Source organism: Trachypithecus francoisi, unplaced genomic scaffold (genome assembly GCF_009764315.1).
Source record: "Trachypithecus francoisi isolate TF-2019V2 unplaced genomic scaffold, Tfra_2.0 Lachesis_group1, whole genome shotgun sequence".
NCBI classification, from domain to species: Eukaryota; Metazoa; Chordata; class Mammalia; order Primates; family Cercopithecidae; genus Trachypithecus; species Trachypithecus francoisi.
In genome coordinates, this window is record NW_022681454.1 from 102013745 (window position 1) to 102034972 (window position 21228).

Genomic DNA, 21228 nt, shown 5'->3' on the forward strand with positions numbered 1-21228 from the left:
TGTTCTGTGGCCTGTACAATACCCATTATTATGCAGATGAGTCCTAAATCACCTTAAGAAGCTCTTTATTATTCAAATGCAAGGGCTTTTCCTTTCCCTTTCTTGGAACTGGTAGTCCCTGGGAGGCACTGAATAAACACCTGGAATGGTTAGAGCCCTCGGATAGATGGCCTAAAGCTCTTGTGAGGTCAAAGAGTGCTTTCAAATACTGGAATTTCTGGCAACACCACATTCCTCAAATTATTTAGCTGGTTATTTAATTAGTTATTTAATTGGTTGTCCTTCAATGCTATATTACTTGAGTAAAATTCACTGTCCTAACTCTCTGGGGAAGCAAGTTCTCTGGGTTCTGGAAAACGTAAGATCTTTCTCTGGCATTCTTGAGCTTGTCTTTTAACTCATAATACATAGTCTATCTGCTCAATTCAATTCCTCACATCACTTTAATAGTGTGAAACTTAAGTTGTAATAACAATTTTTAAAATGGTACACTGGCTGAATTAAAATGATAGAACATGGCTCCAACAAGGACATACTAAAACTTTTGCAGAAGATTGTGATCACATCAACATAGTCATTTCTACTAAGCCTCGAGTTGTACAATAACAGACAGGCTACCCTTAGGCTCCTTTACTCCTTGAACAGATTAATTCAGTTGACTAGCATTTATTGAATATGTTATACCTTGTTCTTTGAAATTAATTTTTCTCAAGGCACTTGATACATTGGAAAGAATACAAATTATAAAATCATACACGTTTGGTAAACTGACATTTATTGAATGTTTTATATGCTGTGTCTTGAGGGTTAAAATGAAGAGGAAAAACAGAATATGTGCCAGGAATTACAACTACAAAATCATTAAGAAAACATGTCTGACCTTTACTCCAAAGAGGCTCAAAGTCTGGTTGGGAAAGATAAGACAGGTAAACAAATAAATGCAATAAAGTGGCACGATAGAAGTGGAGGTGGGATCAGTGGGTCCACAAAAGGAGGAAATGGTCTATTCAGGACTGCATGAAGGAGGTTGTCAGAATATGGTGTTTCTAAGGGATAATAAGGGTAGGGATGAGGGAAGGTACAGGAAAGAGAAGGACATTTTAACCTCTTCACTGGATTTAGCTCTGTCTGAAATTGTTTTTGTTTCCTTGTTTATCACCTGTTATTGACTGTTGTTCCCCTCCCTTTTCTCTCCCTCCCCTCCCATACACCATGAAAGAAACCCTATCTGTCTTAACTGTTTCATCTCAGCAGCCCAGAATACAGTAAACACTCAGTAACTGTTAAATAGAATGAATGACTTGAATGATCAGGCCCAAGCGGGAAACTGCTGTGAAGAAAGGCACCAAGGCCTGAAATAAGAGCCACTGTATGTATCTAAATATGTGGGGACACATGTTTCTATCAGAAAGATGTTTCTTCAGTTAAATGAACATCAGAGATTAAAATGTACAGAATTTGTATAACAAGTAATTCCCAGTGGAAGCCTGTTTCATTCCCAACTTGACCTTTCAGAGCACACAACAACCATATTTCAAGAATTCCTCTTCTATTTGTAACAAGAGCCAACTTAGCTTCCACTAGCTCAATTCCTCATTTCCATTCTACTGGGGGCCATAGAAATTACCTAAATGCAAGAAATTTAGTGGTTGAGTTGTAAAAACTCAGAAAGGGTTTCATAAATACTTGTATACTTGACCTCTACATTTGAAATATGCCTAATTTAAATAGTTATACCAAAGTGTGTATGTGCTTATGCACATGTGTGTATGTGTGTGTATATATATATATCCAGTATGTAGATATAGATATACGTGTATGTACGTGTATGTGTTCATGTGTGTACTTGAGACACTTTTTTTGCAATGATTAGACTTTTTATTGAAAGTTACTGTAAAATTTGAAGAACAAAAGTTTACTAACATTCAGGAGTCTTTTCTGAAAACCATATATGAATTATGTCACTGACATTATAGGTTTCCTCTCAGTATGGCTACTATGGACTGAATGTTTGTGTTCCTCTAAAATTCCTATGTGAAACCTAATCCCCAATGTGACAGTATTAGGAGGTGGGGTCTTTGGGAGGTAATAAGGTTATTGAGGGTGAAGCTTTTGTGAATGGGATTAGTGTCCCTTAAAAAAAAAGACAAGAGAGAGCTTGCTTCTCTCTGCTCTCAGCCATGTCAGGATACAAGAAGGTGGCTATGTGCAAACCAGGAAGTGGGGTCTCAGCAGGAATAAGATCTTCTGCATTAGGAACAAGATCAACTTGATTCTGGATTTTCCAGCCTCCAGAACTGTGAAAAATAAATGTTTGGTAAACTTAAGCCACCCAGTCTCCAATAATATTTGTTATAGCAGCCCAAACAAACCAAGACGGGTCGATTACCTTTATCCTCTATGGCCACACTAAACTTCTGTTTCATTTTCTGGCCAATGCATGTTTTTGTTTATCCAACACCAGATGAAAAGGTGAGAATATATGGGTAAAATACTATTACCCATTACCACTGCTGGTAACACAAGGCAAAAATTACTTCTCCATTTCATGGTGGGTCTGTGGTACCTTTTTTGCAAAGGCTATTGTATCATTCTCATTAAGAATGATTATCTTTATGATGCCCAAAGTTGTTTTACTATGGTGCTAAAGATGAACTACCCTACTGTATGAACTTTATACAAAATAACATATTGTGCCATGTGGGGACAAGGGGCTCAAATAATAAATTAGACTTGGTAAGACTATGAGGCCATTTAATTTAAAATGTTTTTTAAGAATATAGACAGTCTGTCAGGAAGCAGAAATTAACACGGGAAGACTTGCTGAGTTTTGTTCAAGGCCAAATGAAGAATGGAGTAAAACAAATTGTCCAGCTTCCTGTGCTTGTTTCTATCCCAGTGCTACAAACCCTTTTTGTTCGTGTCTGTTCTTTGATTAGTGAGTAGCTCCTTCCCCTTTATCTGCCTTCATACACTCTATAGTGAAATGGGAAGTATTTGAATCAGTAATGTGACACCAGTACAAATAGGTGTGTGTCATAGTTTGAAGGGCGAATCTTTCTAAAAGGCAAGACGCTTTAAAAACTCAGTAATTTTTGTCTTACTTCAGGCATAGAAACCAGTGTAAAGCAGGGTATTTTACTTTCCTATTGTTTTCAGTAGAGGCATCTTGCAGTTTTTAGAAGGACCATTTGTGTCAAATAATGTTTGAGTCACAGAAATTGAGACTGTTTGAGCTATTCTACTACTACCACATTGTGATGGGCAAATTTATTCCTATGTTTGACTGATATGACTTTAGGCGTAACTTTATTAAAAGTAGCAAACACAATTTCTAGTTGTGCTTTTTTTTGTTTGTTTATAAAAATTACGAGTTTATCAAAATGAGACACCAAGCGGAAGAAGGAATGAAAGAAAGGAAGGAGAGAGAGAAGGGGATAGATAGATAGAAACCAAGCAAGCAGCAAGCATGAATAGAAATATACCTTAAAATAGTAATATAGTTGGAGAAAAGATGGGAGAAAAGCACCCAAGCTACATTCATCTTTGTTTCTGTTGACACAGGAAAAGAAAAAAAAAAAATCTCTGTTTATAGAATTACTTTTTCTTGATACCATAATCATGTTAGCATCAGTACCTTTGTGAATATTGATTTCTTGATAAAAGTAAAATTATTATAAGAGTTGCTAAATTTATAAATAATATCATTCTTAGAAACAGTTAAGACTCAAAGTTATGGCTTATTTGGGAGTCCTACCTTCACTTCTAGACTGTATCTGAGACTGTGGAATTTTCTGTTCAACAGGTCTCAGTACTGGCTCCAACATTTGCTTGGACCTCTTCTTATCCCATGTTCTCAAGGGCAAACTGTGGTTGCTGGTGTGCATGCTCTTAATGCTCTTAGGCCTAAGTGACAATTGATTATGGAGGTGTTTCTGGAGCTGAATCATGCTCGAGTGTTCAGACCATGCCTACCAGGTTCCTCTGGGTGGGAAAGCTGGTAGAGAGAAGAGTAGGGGGTTCAAGCCTCAAGACTGGGTAGGAATGCATGTGTCCCAAGGCCCCCTGCCAAATTTTGGCATAAAACTCTGAGGGATATGAGAAATCTAAATTAGAAATTGGCCTTTCAGGTTGTTATAAAATATATTTATCAAGACAGAAGGATATATCACATTTTATTTAATAGTTTGCCAGCTTGATTTATAACTTTTGAATATGTAGATTTGGTATGTTGGCCTCTATCTGTATCCTTGCTGCAGGTCCCACAAAGGAGGCAGCTATGTGTGGTTTTTTACAGTAATCTATTTCAGGATATAACCCTTCTTCTACACTAGGTTGTGAAAGTAAGAGGGAAGCCAAGGGAAGGGAGAGATTGAGTATTAATGTTATGTTATCTGCTAGGAACTATGCTAGCCAGACACTGTCACATACACTGTTACTGAATCCCAACATCTCGTCTCTTCAGTTCTGATTTTATCATTGAGAAAAACAGGTGGTATGCCTTGGGTTTGAGATGTCACACGCTTGAAATATTTGCAAAATAGAATGAATTTAATTAGTTGACTCAGTAGGTATTTTATACATATGATTTACTAAGAAGTCAAAGCCATTGGATGGTTGCAGCACATGTTTTGTAATGTGATGACATTTCTCCGCTACCATAATAAAGCTTAACTTGCTGTTTTTCACTTTGGAATATATATTCCTTCTTTTGACTTATAGTGGCATGTCCCTGCCAGAGTGTCACTGTTTAATAAATACATTTTTTGTTTAGTTGTCAGGGAACAAAATTACAAAGGTAGGTTAAGCAAACCTGTCTTATAGTAATAGCTTAATGATCTCCATTTCCTGCTTCATTGAGTATCTTGACACTGAATCTCATCTTTCTTTAATTTTATGCCTGTTGTCATTTATTTGCATCTTAATAAAACTTAATATCTATCAGAAAAACTGAGAGTCCTATTCTACAGCAATGAGAGGAGGGAATACATTTGCAAATTAAAAGAATGGAGTTGTATGGGGGAAACAAGCAACTTTTTATCTGGGTAGGTGATATTTCAGTAGAATTCTGTGAAGTCAGCTTAAATTGTGAGTCATAACTTAAATGCAGCAGGAACACAGAGTGCTATGATTAAAAACCTTTGTCCAAGGTTTTCTGAACAATTTTTTTCTTGATTAATGAATCAGAGTATAAATGAATATTCTAAGATACCTGCATTGAAGCCCCCGATAGAGGATGCAATCTTAGACTGACATACAATTCTTACTTAAAGAAGAAAACTTAAAGGTCATGTCATCTAGCTACTACTCTAAGTATTGTGAGTCATTATAGCCCCTCACAGAAACTGTCTTTCCTGAATGCTTCTTAATGTTAGGTCTCCAATGTCCCTACAGAAAGCCATCACAGATTTCTCCTTCTGTGTTTGTTGTGAAATGTTTGATGAAGACATTGTTTACCTCTTTCAGTGCCATCCAGATTTTATTCAATGGAAAGCTGACTCTCCTTAAGAATAAAAACATATCCCCTCCCAGATAAAAACAAGCCATTTACTGTATTTAGCTGCTGGGAACTTATGGTCAAATTTGTTTTTGTTCCCTGGCCTTTATATTAGCTATTTTGTCTGTCTAAAAGTTTCTTTCCCATATAGGCAGAGTCTGGTGGCTCGTGCCTATAATCCCAGCACTTTGGGTGGCCCAGGTGGGTCTATCGCTTGAGCCCAGGAGTTTGAGACCAGCCTGGGCAACATGGTGAGACCCTGTCTCTACTAAGAAAAAAAAAATTGGCTGGGTTGTGGTGCATGCCTGTAATCCCAGCTACTCGGGAGGCTGAGGCACAAGAATCACTTGAACCGGGGAGGCAGAAGTTGCAGTGAGCTGAGATCCTGCCACTGCACTCCAGCCTGGAGTCTCAAAAAAAATAAATAAATAAAATAAAAAATAAATGACATAATAAAATAAAATAAAAGTTTCTTTCCCCAATCTCTGCAGGTGTGGATTTTTATCACTAAAGTATCTGTTCACCCTTTTTGGGAGTCCCTCCCTGACCATCTGACCTAAAGTGATGTAGGTGAGGAAATACTTTTCCTCTATCCTCTTAAATTCTGTGACTAGGACCTGTGAATTGTACAGACAAAAGACATACTAACAAAAGAAAAAGCATACAAATTTTACTTGAGGTTAATATTTTTATGTGTCATGGTGGGCTTTGTAGAAAGAAAGAGGTAAAAACCTCAAAGAAGCAGTTAGACCTAGGGGTTTATATAACATTTTAACAGAGTCATAAATTGTGGAGATATGATAAAGCCAAAGTAAAAGAGTTTAGGGTTGGGGAAAGAAATTGTGGAAAAGTGACTAGGAAATACATGGGAGAAGCTAATGGAAGATAAGGGTTATTTTTGTAGGATTTGTTTGTGTAGGCTCATCTCTGTGTCAACTCCCTGTCCGTGGTGATAAGAATATTCCCTTCTTGGTGATACAGGGAGGGCACTTTTCTCATGGTAAACTTACACTCTGCTTTTAAGTAAAAAAGAAAAGGCAGAGAGCCCTTCCTGCATCTGCTATTGAGCATCTCCAGCTCAAAATAATCAATATCCCAAACTGGCATATTTAGGGATGGCGTGTTCTGATTCCCCTCAGTGGCTTTCATACTACCTATTACTCTATTAAATTATACTGCTTTATTCTGTTTTTGGCTTTTGCTGTCAATTGAATATAACTCTCCTTGGGGAAAAAGACTTAGCATTTAAGCAATGCCTGGTATACAGTTATTCTGCTCAATGACTATTTATTGAATGACTTTATAATATCCAATGAATAATTACAACTATATTGATCCTTATGGCATACTTGCTTTTACAATTCTGTCATTCTCACTTTCCCACTATATAATGGTAGTTAGCTTTCAGTTAACTTCTTTACGTTATTTTCCTGTAAAGAAAAATTATAAATAAATACATTTAATTAAAGAAGAGAATAGAGTTTCCTAACCAAGAAAAATAGGATCTCTTTTTAAATGAATTTATTCAACAAATATTTGCTAGGTATTCACATGTGCCAGGTATGACTAGATCCTAAGAATATTTTTTTAAATATCAGAAGCACACCCAGCCCATTGAGTGAGACAGGCTGTGAACAAATTATTGTAGTAACGTAATAAGTGCCTGAAGTATACTGCAAATTGGGTTTCCGAGTTGCAAATTCTGAAATAGAGATTAGGGTGGAGGGGAGTTACTAGGAAACATTCTTGGACCACCACCTTGGAAGAAAAGGGAAGGACATAAGCCTGGGCAGAGGGAGAGGCCGGGCTGTGATGTGGTCTCATTGGAAGCTTTAGCCACCTCTGAAGGGAGTTCTAAAGATGGATGATTTTTTGGAGTTGTCCCCAGTGTTGTGAAGGACCTGGGCCCTTGTATCACACTTCATGTTTGGGGATGTGGCTATCTTGGGAAAGGGCATGACCTGAAAGGTGCTGTCATCTGGGATAATTCCTAAAGAGGGCATATCTGCTGATTGTATTCCTGGCAGCTGAAATAATAATTTATCCCTTCCTTTAAGGGGAACTGGTGCTAACATGGCATCCACTACATATTAAGTGGTTATTACTATTAAAGACATAAATAAAGCAATACAGGAGCTATGATAAGAAATAACTTAATTGTACCTCTGAAATGCCAAAAGAAAATACATTGAAATCTGACTCTTGAAATCCAGTTAGGACTTTTAGGGCAGAAGTCATTGCAGGCAGAGGGATTATGCTGGTCCTCATACATAGGACAAGGTAATAATACTAGTTTTTGTGTTTGGGGATTTCTAAATAGAAGAGCAGGTACAAACATCAACTGAACATCTATAGTAGGCACTTAGGTGCAGTACGTCATTTCATGCTCTTAGCAACTTTGCAAATAAGTTATTGCCATATCTATGTTGCCATAGATGATAAAACAGAGGTTAAGAGAGGTATAGGCATTCTCCCAGTGGTCACATAGCTATTAATAGTAACTGGTGAAGTGAGTTTTCCTGAGGTCTGCTTGGCTCCAAAGTCAGTGCTTTTTCAACTATTATGCAATTTTCCTGTTCTAACCTTAGTTTTTAGTAGTAGTACCTGTTTTGTGGTTTGCTCTTAAGAAATCAACTGATTTTAATAAACCTTTGAACAATACTCACAAGCATCAAGAGAACCGTAAGTTCTGCCAATACATTCATCTGCAATCTTGAAGTGAACAGTGACCAACAAGTATTTTTCAGTAGCTGTGTTATTTTATGCTTCTCAACAAAATGTTCTATATGCTTGGAAATTAGAAAGATATGCGCTTGCATTGAATAAGGTCTATACTTCACAGAATCACTAAAATATTCTACTCTAAAAATACAACACTGATTACCTGAATTATCTAGTCTTCGAAAACTCCTTGTCATCACTAACTACAGAGTACTTACCTGGATTAGGGTGCTTGGCGAAAGACTGGGTCAGAGTGTCAAACGACATGGCTCCTTTGCTTAACACTCCTCATTGCTTTTCATTTTTCTATAGCTAGCAGCAGTACCCAAAGAGGGGAATATATAAACCCCAGGAGATTTTACAGACAATCTATTGTGCAAAGAAAAAAATAAGTTTGTTTTTCAGTGTTGCTCTTTGAAAATATTTATTGTTGTGTATGCTTCATGATGTGTATGATACATTAATACTATACATATATTAGAGGTGTATACACAGAACAGTTTAACTGACACAATAAAAACATTTGCAATAAAATTCTGGCACGCTACTACATGGATGATCATCAAAGACATTGTGCTAACTAAAATAAGCTAGGCACAAAAGGACAAACACTGTGTGATTCTACTTATATATGGTACATAGAATAGTCAAATTCATAGGGACAAAAAGTAGAATGGTGGCTTCCAGGGGTTGGGGGAAGCAGGAAATGGGGAGTTATTGTTTAATGGGTAGAATTTCAATTTGGGAAGATGAAAAAGTTCTAATGATGGCACAATAATGTGAATGTATTTAATGCTACTGAACTGTTCACTTAAAAGTAGTTAACATGGGCCGGGCGCGGTGGCTCAAGCCTGTAATCCCAGCACTTTGGGAGGCTGAGACGGGCGGATCACGAGGTCGGGAGATCGAGACCATCCTGGCTAGCACGGTGAAACCCCATCTCTACTAAAAATACAAAAACTAGCCGGGCGAGGTGGCGGGCGCCTGTAGTCCCAGCTACTCTGGAGGCTGAGGCAGGAGAATGGCGTAAATCCGGGAGGCGGAGCTTGCAGTGAGCTGAGATCCGGCCACTGCACTCCAGCCTGGGTGACAGAGCAAGACTCCGCCTCAAAAAAAAAAAAAAAAAAAAGTAGTTAACATGGTAAATTTTATGTCATGAATATTTTACCACAATAAAAAATAATTAAAACGTTTGGTGGCCCCTGGTTTGCAGCATTAAAATGGACTGTAAGGCTTTTCCCAATTTGACTCTGTCTCATCTCTGGCCTGGAGGACCGTGTTACTTTTGTCGATGAAAAGAGTCAAACTCTGTGAAATATTTGAAGATATTTATTCTGAGCTAAATATGAGTGGCCAATGACCTATAACACAGTCCTCAGGAGATCCCGAGAACATGTGCCCAAGGTGGTCAGCCTACAACTTGGATCTATACATGTTAAGCTTGGGTCAGGAAAGGTGGGACAACTGGGGGCTTCCAGGTCATAGGCAGATTCAAAGATTTTCTGGTTGGCAATTGGTTAAGTTATTATCTAAAGACCTGGAATCAATAGAAAGGAATGTCAGAGTTAAGATAAGGGGTTGTGGAGACCAAGGTTTTATCATACAAATGAAGATCCCAGGTAGCAGGCTTCAGAGAGAATAGACTGTAAATGTTTCTTACCAGACTTAAACAACCTGTTCTGTGGGTCTTCAGATCAGTTTTAATGTTAATGCTGGTCAGCTGTGTCTGAATTCGAACAGGGATGAGGGAATAATGAGGCATATCCAACTCCCCTTTCTCATCATGGCCTGAACTAGTTTTCCAGTTTAACTTTGCAATGCCCTTGGCCAAGAGGATGGGTTTATTCTGATGGTTGGGGAGCTTAGAATTTTATTTTGGTTTCCATCATGCAGAACAGTTCTACTTTGGACTGGTATGACTTGATTAGGAGGGCTCACCCCCATCCCAGTTGTTTTATAAACACTGACTCATCTTTCTATGTCTAACTTTCTCAGTCATTACCCCTAAAGGATATTCACATCTCACACCCTCTCTATATGTCACATAGTTGGTATTTACATGTCAATGTCTCTCTCACTCAGTTGAACTTCTTGAAGACAGGCATATTTATATCTACAGTGCCTAGAAAAAGTTGATATGTACTCAATTACTATGTTTGTTGAGTTAATGAGTGAGTGAATGAATACATGAATAAACAATCAATGGATGGTGTGGCAGTTGTGCGGTGAAAGTCCTGGTGAATAAAGGAGGCCCTTCTCCATGGCTCATTCCATCTCAGCCAGCTCTTGATTACCTCTTCTCTGGCTTCAGGGTCACAGCACCTGGTTATGAATCTAACTCAGCTGAAGGAATTATTTATCCATTTTTCTCATGTCTCTCATTTCTCTTCTCTATACTATGTTCTGTTGAATCATCCTTTAAAATTCTGCCATCATTAGCAAGGGCATAAAAAAAATCACATCTACCCATGTACTGGAGAACTGATAAGTTATTCCTCTGACCATAATATCACATTTTCATAACCAGATATAGATATAGAAATTAAATTATTTTTGTTCTGAGATAAACATTCTAAGTAGAGTGATTTTCTCATTTCCTTCTTTCTGTTAACCAGATCTATACATCTAAAACTATAAATAACATGTTTGAAATACTCAGCATTTGAAGAGCTTGTTAATGCCACTCCAATCAGACATTTAGGATTGTCATTGTGTTACAATGGTGCTACTGTTTTTAAACTATTGAAAACTTTACTAAATATTTTTAAAATACTGCAATTATAATTTCATAGTATGCTTTTGCTTCTTTATTATGAGCATTTCTGCATAGAAGTAAAATATTAACTTAAAATGTAAAATTACATTGCTTTTAATAAATGAATCCTTGGAAAAAAAGCAGAACAACTCTGAGAAACATGAAGCTTCATTAAATTGCAGTTGTCAGCAAAAATTTTTAAGTGTTTTTTTTATATATAGAATATAAGAATCATACAATTGTAGTTAGATTTTTCTTTCAGTGAATCATAAATCAAATAAGATTTTGGAATGGGTTAAATCTATAAGAAAATCTCAAATTCTATATCTTTTTTGCTATGCGTTCTTATAAGTGTGTGCAAACGAAAAACAAAAAATTTCAAATCATAATTTGATCTTATTTTCAAAATATCCTTTTCCACATTTATATGTTTATGTTCAAACCCTGATGACCTTTTCTGCCCTCATATTACCTCATGTGTAGTAAAGAGTTGTTAATATATTCACTGTGTATACTATATGCATATATAATACACACTTATGAAAAATATATGTGTGTATATACATACACTGATGCATCAATCACTGTTTTGTATATGGTGTTTGGAACTTGTGACCTGCAATAATTGACTAAGTTGAACTAAAAGAGTCTGTTTCAATTGGTTGAAAGGAAAACTAACCCTGTTTCTCATTTTTCTAAAATGGGTAAAAAATGGAGAATCATATTCCTCTACATCTAAACCTATATAAAAGTTTTAGTGATAAAAAGTGGTGTGGGGAAGCAAGAATGCTCTGATAATTTTCCCAGAAATTATTTCAAACTTACCTTTACCTTGAATTCATGCAGTACTGGAAGAAAAAACAACACAAAACAAAACAATGATAGGATCAGCCTTCACTACTGTACCATGACTTGCTTCTCTTTAAGTTTCTGCTCAAAAATCACCTTAGTAATGACGTCTTCTTGACCTCTTTCTATACAATAGTAACCACCAGCAGCACCTGCTTTATTTTTCTTCATAGTGCCTTGTCACTCACTATCTGGTAGCTATATGTTTCCTTATTAATTGTTTTATTGTTTCTCTTCTATCATTAAAATTTAAGTTTCATAAGGGCTGAAGTTTTCCTCTTTTTTTTTTTTTTTTCATTGCTCTATTGCTAGCATCTAGAACAGGATTTCTCAATATTTATACTACTAATTCTTTGTTGTGGGGAGTGGTCCTGTGCATTGTACGATATTAGCAGAAGCATGACTACCAGGTGCTGGTAGCCACCCTTGACCCCAGCTGTGAGAACCAAAAAACGACTCCAAACCTTGCCAAATATCCTCTGGGGTGGGGGAGATGTACAATTGCCAGATTAAGAGCCACAGGTCTAGAACAATGCACGGCACAATGAACACTCAATAAATATTAGCTGAATGAAAGAACAAATGGATAAAAGCAGTATTTCTTATCCAGCCAAAATTTTGCATTCTCAATAATAGAACAATCACAAGAGAATAATTGAATACAGGGAGGCCTTTATCAAGTCAAGGTTCCCTTCTATTCAGGGCTCAGAGTCTTCCCCTTTTCACTCATCTTCTGCTAAAGACTTTAAATAAAAACATTTTTGGAAGCACTCATTTATTTAACTACTAATTGCTCTGTCTGTGCTATGCTGGTCACTGTTGGAGCCTGTAAATTCAAACCAATGCCACTTAAGTATTTTTCAAGACACATAAGCTTTGTTTAATTCCTTTTTGAAATCCACTAATCTACTTTCTGTGCCAATTAGCAGTCAGAGGAAATAAATCACATGCCCTTCCAATGAGGATAAAATATTCCCAGCCCCAATGTTTGAGCTTTCAAATTCAGAGTTGCGGAGGGTCTGTTCCTCTACATTTTCACTTAATACTTCACTGGCTCCTCTCCAAACCCTGTCTGACATGCAATTATTTTCAACCTATTTCACAGAAGGCTCCTCCATTCATCTTTCTGTGGGTCATATTTCCACTGAAACTGATTTTAAAAGATAAAAGATTTTACTGTGTGAAACTTATGTCGGTAGGGTTCAATGCAATGCTAAGCCAAGGTTTTCTTGGGTTTATGGGGGCAGATATGAAATTGGCAGCAGGGAGAGGGATGAAAGAACATTTATAGTCATATCTGGAGGTTTTGTAATGATCTGTCTGGAATAAAACCGTAGATTGAATTATGGGTGGGTGTTTGCACTATATTGGGTAGAAAGGGAATTGGACTGATAGAGGCAGGGAGGGAGTGTTGGTCAGAAGTTCTGAACTCAATTTCTGGCTTTGTTACTTGAGGTAGAAGACTTACTCTCTCTAGAAATTAGCTTCCTTTTTTAATATAATGAGATAGAGCTGAGCAGAACTTATCACCTTATCTCCTCTGCCTGCTCTTTTCCCATTGTTCCCTATTTCTTTAAATGGCACAGTGACCCAGTTAACAAGTCAGGAATCTGAGTCAGCTTTGACTTCTCCTTTACCCTCCACATTGATTACTCACCAGTTCATGCTAATTTCACCTCTTGAATTTCTCTTGATCTGTTCAGTTCTTTCTATCTTCTTGGCAATTAGACTAAGCTTAACTCCCTCCTTCTTTCCCCTAGTGACTAGACTGTCCAGGCGAAGAGCCACTTCAATACTCACAGGCTTGCTCCTCACCCTCCCCTCCCAAATCTAGTTCTGTGAAGGCCAAAGTGATCTTGCTAAGATAATCTAATCATGCCCCTCATTTATTAAAAAATTCCTCATTGTTGAGATCTGTCTCCTGAGAATTTCTCTAGACTCATCCCCTTTTCACAACCTCTATCACTTGTACTTCATCTGCCCTGAGCTGTTTTCACATCTTTTGTTTTGCCCCAAGCCTTTAAATACACTATTTCTTTTGCTCATGTCACTTTTCTATCTCTCTTCACATTGTGCTGCCTCTTTCAGATTTCAACTGTGTCATTTCTCCAGTAGGACTGACGTCCAGGCTGTGCTATGCTTGCATGAGTCACAGGTTATTATAATTGTATTTGTACTACGGTTTTAATTTTTTTAAATTTTTGTGGGTACATAGCAGGTGCATATATTTATGGGTTACATGAGATATTTTGATACAGGCATGCAAGGCATAGTGATTCCATCAGGATAAATCACCTCAAGCATTTATCCTTTGTGTTACAAATAATCTAATTAAACTCTCTAGATATTTTGAAATGTACAATTAAATTATTTTCTATTATAGTCACCCTATTGTGCTATCAAATACTGGGCCTTACTTATTCTTTCTGTTTTTTTGTACCCATTAGTCATCCCCCTTTCCTCCACTATCTCCCCCAAACTACCCTTCCCAGCCTCCGGCAGCCATCTTCTTTTTTTTTTTGAGATGGAATTTCGCTCTTGTTCCCCAGGCTGGAGCGCAAATGGCGCGATCTCGGCTCACCGCAACCTCCACCTCCTGGGTTCAAGCCATTCTCCTACTTCAGCCTCCTGAGTAGCTGGGCTTACAGTCATGCACCACGACACCCGGCTAATTTTGTATTTTTAGTAGAGACAGGATTTCTCCATGTTGGTCAGACTGGTCCTTAGGTGATCCTCCTGCTCTGGCCTCTGAAAGTGCTGAGATTACGCACCTGGCCTGCCATCCTTTTATGATCTATCTTCATGAGTTCAATTGTTTTAATTTTTAGCATCCACAGATAAGTAAAAACATACAAAGTTTGTCTTTCTGTGCCTGACTTATTTCACTTAACATAATGGCCTCCAGTTCCATCCATGTTGTTGCAAATGATGGGATATTATTCTTTTTATGGCTGAATAGTAAGTACTCCATTTATACCAGTTTTTAAATACTGACCAATATTTTTTTTTTTTTTTTTTTTTTTGAGACGGAGTCTCGCTCTGTCGCCCAGGCTGGAGTACAGTGGCCGGATCTCAGCTCACTGCAAGCTCCGCCTCCCGGGCTTACGCCATTCTCCTGCCTCAGCCTCCCAAGTAGCTGGGACTACAGGCGCCCGCCACCTCGCCCAGCTAGTTTTTTGTATTTTTTAGTAGAGACGGGGTTTCACCGTGTTAGCCAGGATGGTCTCGATCTCCTGACGTCGTGATCCGCCCGTCTCGGCCTCCCAAAGTGCTGGGATTACAGGCTTGAGCCACCGCGCCCGGCCCTGACCAATATTTTAAAATGCAAGGTGATTTGTTTGCAGAATCTTTCTGGAATAACTCTTAATCTTTTAAATTTTTCTCACTCAACTCCTAATATAACAGCAGTGCTTTGGCAACTTGACTTTATAAAATTATTTCAAAACATCAAAGCAGTTTTCACAGAAACATACACATGCTATTTTACTCTCATATTTCATTAATTTATGTAAGTTTAGTTAAAGTAATATAATTACAAAGAAGTACAACTGACATAATGAGGTCAGTTGTTGAACACAATTAAATCTTGAAAAATATACCCCTTGATTGTTAAGTGGAGAAGTACATAGACATCAGTTTGTGTATTTTAGGGAGAGAATGGAAAAATGTTGATTTATCTCATGACTTTAATACTCTGTCTTTACTTCTAGATTATACATATCTTGATGATAAGAGCTGTTATTTATTCATTATAGTATACACAACACAAAGCACAATATCAACTCAATAACCAATATGTAATTTAAAAAATTAATATTAAATTATATATAAGGTTTTTAAACTCCAAAGACAATGGGATTTTAAAATTGTTAGCTTCAAATTCTAATATTCTTTGATTTGTATGTAATCATAAACATATTTGTGTTGTGATGAAATTATATATTAGTTAATGGCCAGGTTCTTATGTTGTATTATCTTTGTGTTCTCCACAGTCAAATGACTGTGAAAGTTGCTCAATAAGTATATATTGAATGCTGTATGTGTGCCTGCCTGGTTGGTTGTTGGGAGTATGAGAATGTTCCAACATTCTCAAGGTATGTCTTTATTAGCAGCATGAGAACAGACTAACACATACTGCATTTTGTTTATAAAAATGTATATTCCTGAAAATTATTTTTAGGGTGAGGGCAAGTGTTGTTAAGTAAGGCATTAAACAAAACCTTAAGCTTGGTATATGAAATTATTCACTACAACTATTCTTTACTAAGAGATCAGTAAGATTTCAATACAATTAAGAAAATCTAAATTCAGGATTATTTATTGGTAGTTATTGAAAAATAATATCAGAGGGGAAACTTAATCTAAGTAAACAATGACTTAGAATTTTAAAAGTAATAATAAGTTGTGTACTTTAGTAGGACACAGCTATTTAATCATCTCCTCGCCCATTAAACTTGCTTGAGAAGCACATTTTCAGTGAATTCTCAGCAACTTATTTGCATTGGTGATTTAGCTTTGGGGTAAATGGGAGAGATTCAGATTTTTAAAATTCAGATGTTATTACATTATGCCAAACAACATGCAAGGGCTATATCCCTAGCTCATTTGAATTCAGCATGAATAATAGCAGTGCACATTAGGCCTGGTGTTGAACTGACTTCGTAGCAGTCTTTGCTGTCTTTGCTTTTCCCAGCCAAGGAGGGCAATTTCCTGATAGATGCTCAATTTCCCCTCTTGCCCTTGGAACATTTCCAAGGAAAAGTAAAAGAGGGAAAGCAGGTGCAGCCATTCAGAACCAGATACAGAATAATGGCAAGTAAATCATGGTCATAAAAACAATGACTGACATTTTTTGAGAGGTTTCTGGTGTGTCAGACATTGAGTTAAGCAATTTTCACGCTTTATCTCACTTCTCACAACCTCCTAGCAGTGAGCAGTGGTTAACATCCAGGTTCAGGAGCCAGACTGGCTCAGGTTTGAATCCTGGCCCGCTGCTTTCACTAGTGTGACCTTGGGCAAACTACTTAACCTCTGTGTGTGTCAGCTTCTGCATGTGTAAAAGGAAGGGAATATATATACATCTTACTGTGTTTTTGTGAAGACTGAAGAGCAAATGCAAAACAAACTCAGTGTTTGCACTCAAAAATGTTAGCTTTTATCATCATTAATATAATTATTATTTTTATTCTCCTTCTACAGTGAAGCAATTTCGTGAAGCCAGATGACTTGGTCCAGGTCACACAGGAAGTGGGTGTCATTGCCAGAGCTGAACTCTGTGCCTCTCTGTCCAGCAAAATTCCACTACATAGAACATAATGTACTATGATCACAACAGTTCCAGGCAGGGAGTGAAGGGAGAGAGCCCAGACTTCAGAGCTAAGCACATAAAGTTTGAATCCCAGCTCTTCTGCATATTCTGTGAATCACTAGATATATTTACATACACTCACTATATTCAGTTTCATCTCTAAAATTAGCGCAATATCCCATTTTTAGAGTTGTGAGAAAGATAATAAATAATGCATATTTTAAAAACTGGTAAATAAAAAGTTCTTGAAACTGGTTGCTCTTATTATAGGCTTTCACAATACATTATAATCAAATATAATTGCAGTAATACTGTATAATGCTTTAATATCAAAAATAATTTGGGGGAATATACACATTTATAAACAAAATGCAGTATGTATTAGCCTGTTCTCATGCTGCTGATAAAGACATACCTGAGACTGGGTAATTTATAAAGGAAAGAGGTTTAATTGACTCAGAGTTCCACAGGGCTGGGGAGGCCTCAGGAAACTTACAATCATGGCAGAAGAGGAAGTAAACACATCCTTCTCATAGCAACAGGAAGGGGAACTATGAGTGAAGAGGGGGTAAAAGTCCCTTGTAAAACCATCAGATCTTGTGAGAACTCACTTACTGTCCAAGAATAGCAGCCTAGAGGTAACCGTCCTTATGGTTCAATTACCTCCCACCAGGTCCCTCCCATGACACGTAGGGATTATGGGATCTACAGTTCAACATGAGATTTGGGTGGGGACACAGCCAAACCGTATTGTGGTATATATACACAATGGAGTATCATCAGCCTTAAAAGGAAAGGAAATTCTGATAACTTGATACAACATCAATGAACCATGAGGAAAATGATACAACACAGATGAACCTTGAGTACATCTGCTAACTGAAATAAGCCAGACACAAAATAACAAATATTGTATGACTCTACTTATATGAAGTACATAGTAGTCAAATTCATAGAGACAAAAAGCAGAATGATGGTTGCCAGGGGCTGGAGGGAGGAAGAAATGCATGAGTATCGTTTAATAGGTATAAAATTTGTTTAGAAAGATGAAAACATTCTGGAGATGTTTGGTGGTAATGGGTTGCCCAACAATGTGAATGCATTTAATGCCTCTGAACTGCACACTTAAATATAGTTAACATGGTACATTATATGTCATGTATATTTTACTACAATGAAAAAGAGAAAAAATAATATATCCATCTATAGGAGGAAAATTTTGTTATTAAAATTATTGAAATGAGAATTGCAGTCCTAAAATGAACTCATGCCTTTTTTTTTTTTTTTTTCTGAGATGGAGTCTCGCTCTGTCACCCAGACTGGAGTGCAATGGCGCGATCTTGTTTCACTGCAATCTCTGCCTCGTGGGTTCCAGTGATTCTCCTGCCTCAGCCTCCCAAGTAGCTGGGATTGCAGGCACCCACGACCATGCCCAGCTAATTTTTTGTATTTTTAGTAGAGACAAGATTTCACTGTGTTGGCCAGGCTGGTCTCAAACTCCTGACCTCAGGTGATCAGCCTGCCTTGGCCTCCCAAAGTGCTGGGATTACAGGCATGAGTCACCGTGCCCTGCCTGCTCATGCCTCTTTAGGAAGATTTTTGATCTTTTGTGTTGAATTCCTCCAGTAAGTGACTTCAGTCTTTATATTTCATAATAGTGAGAAGGAGTGCATGACTATTCTTACCCACACATATGTTCCTATTCGAATTGGCAGATGAGTATTCATCAATGGAGATACTATTCTAACAATACTGTCAGAGGAGAAATAATATTGTTGTGACACCAAGGGAACATTTTTATTATACACATTACCTTGAAATAACATTTTTGCCAGGAAATTTGATGCAGCATACATATGGTGCCTGATAGAAAGAAGGCAGGTGAAAGTACATTAGTCCTGTGTGCTGCACATGATATATAGTCAAACAGCCTGTGAGATAGAAGGATATCATTAACTATGAAGGTCATTTCATCACCAGTATAATGTTTGGAACAAAGATGTATTCAGTAATGCTGTTTACTCTATTTATACTTCAACTCCTCGTCTTTATAAACCTACCTTTCTATGTGATTTTTAAAACTCCCAGAATACTTTTTTTTAAGAAGAGAAGATCTGTCTTTTTTAAACTGCCTTGCACTCCAAATTCAAATCAAAACCATTATGAATTTTAAAACATGACTTCTTCTGACATTGAAACTTTTCTTTTTTTCCAATTACTACTATAACTGTTAAAATTTTGGAAAAATATCTTAGTATGCCCAGGAAGCTTTGCTATGTCTATTCTATTTGCATTTGTTTCATAGTCTCATTAGGTTCCTTTTTACCCTAATTTTTCATTTGTGGTAAAATGCACATAACAACATTTATCATTTTAGCCACTTTAAAGTGTATAGCTCCATGGCATTAAATGCATTCATAGTGTTCTGCAGCCCTCACCACCACCTCCAGCACTCTTTTCATCTTGTAAAAGTGAAACTCTGTAACTATTAAACAATAACTGTCTCTTCTCTCCCATCTTCAGCCCTGGGCAACCATCTCCATTTTCCTTTTCTATGATTTCGACTATTCTAAGTACCTCATACACGTGGGATCTTATGTATTTGCCCTTTGTGCCTGGCTTATTTTACTTGCCATAATGTCCTCAAGGTTCATCCAGGTTATAACATATGTCATAATTCCCTTTCTTTTTAACGTTGAATAATATTCCATTTTCTGAATATTCCACATTTTGCTCATCTATTTATCCATTAAGGGATACTTGGGTTGCTTCTGTGTTTTAGCTACTGTGAATAATGCAATCCTACCAACAATGCTCGAGAATTCCAATTCCAGTTTCTCCACATCCTTGCCAAAACTTCTGGCTTATTTTTTAAAATATATTAGCCATCCTAATGGGTGCAAAGTGGTATCTCACTGTAGTTATGATTTGCTTTTCCCTTATTATTAGTGATGCTGAGCATCTTTTCATATGCTGATGGGCCCTTTGTATATTTTCTTTGGAGAAAAGTCTATTCAAGTGCTTTGCTCATTTTTTATTCAGGTTGTTTATTTTGTTGTTGCTGTTGTTGAGTTTTGGAGCTCTTTCTACATTCTGGATATTAATCTCTTATCAGATATACAAATATTTTCTCCTATGCTGTAAATTGCTCTTTTGTTTTGTTGATAGTGTCTTCTGATGCACAAACTTTAAAATTTTCACTTTAAATAAACTGAAAGTCCAACTTTTCTGTTTCTTCTTTTGTTGCCTGAGCCTTTGTCATATCCAAGAAATTACTGCCAAATTCAATATCATGACATCTTTGCCCTATGTTTTCCTTTACGAGTTTTATATTTTTAGATTTCTGATTCATTCTGAGTTAATTTTGTATATGGTGTTAGATAAGGTCTAACTTCATTCTTTTGCATTCAAATATCCAATTTTCCCAGCACTATTTGTTGAAAAGATTGTCTTTTCCCCATAAAATAGTCTTGTCACCCTTGTAAAATATAATTTGACCATATATGCAAGGAGTTATTTCTGGTTCTTTATTCTGTTTCATTAGTCTGTATTTATGCCAGTACCACAATGTGTTGATTTACTGTAACTTTGTAGTAAGTTTTGAAATCAGGAAGTACGAGTTCCTCCAGCTTTATTCTTCTTTTTCAAGATTGTTTTGGCCTGTTGTTGTCCCTTATGATGCCATATGATTTTTAGGATGGGTTTTTTTTTATTTCTGCAAAAATATTTGGAATTTTGATAAAGATTACATCAAATCTGTAAATCACTTTGGGTAGTATTGACATCTTAACAATATTAGGTCTTTCCATCCATGAACATATCTTCTCATTTATTTACATCTTTAATTTCTTTAAATAACATTTTGTAGTTTGCATTGTACAAGTCTTTCTCCTCTTTGATTAGGTTAATTCATAAGCGTTTCATTCTTTTTGATGCTATTGTGAATGGATACACTTTCTTAATATTTTTTCAGATTGTTCATTGCTACTGTATAGAAGAAATGCAACTGATTTTTGTGTGTTGACTTTATATTCTGCTATTTTACTGAATTTATTAGTTCCAACAACTTTTGGGGTGAACATTTAGTTTTTCACACAT

The 21228-nt window shown here is 36.8% G+C and overlaps 1 protein-coding gene and 1 long non-coding RNA gene across 2 annotated transcripts in view; both read left to right on the forward strand.

Annotated features, from left to right (window-relative positions):
- The window catches only part of ARHGEF38 (Rho guanine nucleotide exchange factor 38), a 134401-nt gene that overhangs the window by 2806 nt on the left and 110367 nt on the right, over window positions 1-21228 (forward strand). The window lies entirely within an intron of this gene.
- LOC117085746 lies at window positions 6013-17357 on the forward strand. The gene is made up of 3 exons (XR_004438068.1): window positions 6013-6067; window positions 7715-7777; window positions 17022-17357. It is a non-coding gene; the product is annotated as an uncharacterized LOC117085746 (long non-coding RNA).